Raw genomic sequence first — 1,667 nt, forward strand, 5'->3', positions numbered from 1 at the left:
CATGCGGATTTTCCAGGCAAGAATACTGGAGTGGGTCGCCATTTCCTTCTCCAATCAAGTGCCTACATATGCTAATTTTATGGTCCTGAGAAGCTGCCAGCATCCAAACCTGTCATTTCCTCTGCCTATGGTCATGTTGAAATCATCATGAAGTATTTAGGCTAATGTTTTATCTATTAGGGGAGATAACACTAGAATGTTGTCATTTCTCACTTGTTGATGCCAAGAAGAGCTTTCTACTCACTGCTTTCTAAGAACAATTTGCAAGAATAGGAGCTGAAGACAGGTTGTGCATTAAGAAGAGAAATTTGTAAAACCACAGAATCCAAGATTTATCTTATAACAGTGCTAGCTAGAAAATATTTGTGGGACTTTAAAAGACATTCTCAGTTCAGGGGGGCTTTTCCTGGTCATCTATAAAATAAAGGAGTGGAAATTTTGAGATTTATAGTACCATATTTCTTTTGTTTTGTTTTTTTTTTTCCCCCAAGTGAAACAATGATTTTATTTGAGGCATAAAAGTGAATGCATTTCTGTCACATAGGATGAGGACAACTTGAGGGTCCTGGTTTCTAAGATAAAACTTTGTCTTAGACACAGTTTCCATCAAGCTTCTTGGGAAATGAGTCAGAAAAGGAGCAAGCAAGACATGGCTTGAAAAGAAATCATTACTGTTGCTGGGAAGTAGTGAAGCAAGAGAAGAACTTACTCAGATCAGTGTACATGTTTCAGAGGTCCAAGGAGGAGGAGAGTGGTGTGGGAAAAATGGTCTAATTTCCTCATCTTGGCAGGAGATATGGCCCTCTCCTTCCAGGGAAATAACTTGCCTCTAATCAGAGGCAGCAGTACTGACTTGGCAGTTTTGACTGCAGCAACATCTCAGGGCTCCCCAGTTCCCTGGATCCCCTGAAAAACTCAGAGATGAAGGGTGGGGTCTATGTCATGGACCCTGCCACTTGCTCCCTGAAGCTGGCCATGTGTATGTCCCTTTCTGAAAAGCCCGGACACTTGTGGGTACTCAGGATGGTGTGGACCTTGGTGCACAGGTTAAACCATTCAGGATGCTGGTCCAGCTTTTCACTCTGCAGGCCACCGTCACCAGGAGGCCAAGAGCCCTACTGAAGTCTTTGAAATGGAACTGCCTGCAGATGGCATCCTGCCCATCTGGCTCCCTCCACCTCATGGCAGGTGGGTTTGGCAGCAGCTGGTCCTCCTCCTCAGCTCTTAGTTTGTGGGCTTAGCCAGTCATGAAGTGGGGAAGGAGGCGGGGGCATGGACACGGGCATCTGTGATAGCAGTGGAGTGGAGGAGTATGACTTACAGTTCCGTACTTCTAAGAGATACTTACCATCTAAATTTTTATAATAATTGAGAGAATAAAATGAAAGGTCCATACCATATCATTAGAAGGCTTTTGAGTGGCATGCCTTTTTTTGTACATAAACTCTCAATCTTTCCTTCTTTTGTAATTAATTTTTATTGGGGTATAGTTGATTTACAAGTTTCTGTTAGTTTGAGGTGTTCAGCAAAGTAAATCAGTTATACATACACATACATCCACTCTTTTTTAGATTCTTTTTCCATATAGGTCATTACAGAGTACTGAGTAGAGCTCCCATGCTATATAGTAGGTCCTTGTTAGTTATCCATTTTATATATATGGTGTG

General features: G+C 42.2%; 1 pseudogene; it reads right to left on the reverse strand.

Annotated features, from left to right (window-relative positions):
* Positions 1 to 935: 935 nt before the first annotated feature.
* Positions 936 to 1,249, reverse strand: LOC102403945 (annotated as a pseudogene).
* Positions 1,250 to 1,667: the final 418 nt, after the last annotated feature.

The sequence above is a fragment of the Bubalus bubalis genome, chromosome 7 (genome assembly GCF_019923935.1).
Source record: "Bubalus bubalis isolate 160015118507 breed Murrah chromosome 7, NDDB_SH_1, whole genome shotgun sequence".
NCBI classification, from domain to species: Eukaryota; Metazoa; Chordata; class Mammalia; order Artiodactyla; family Bovidae; genus Bubalus; species Bubalus bubalis.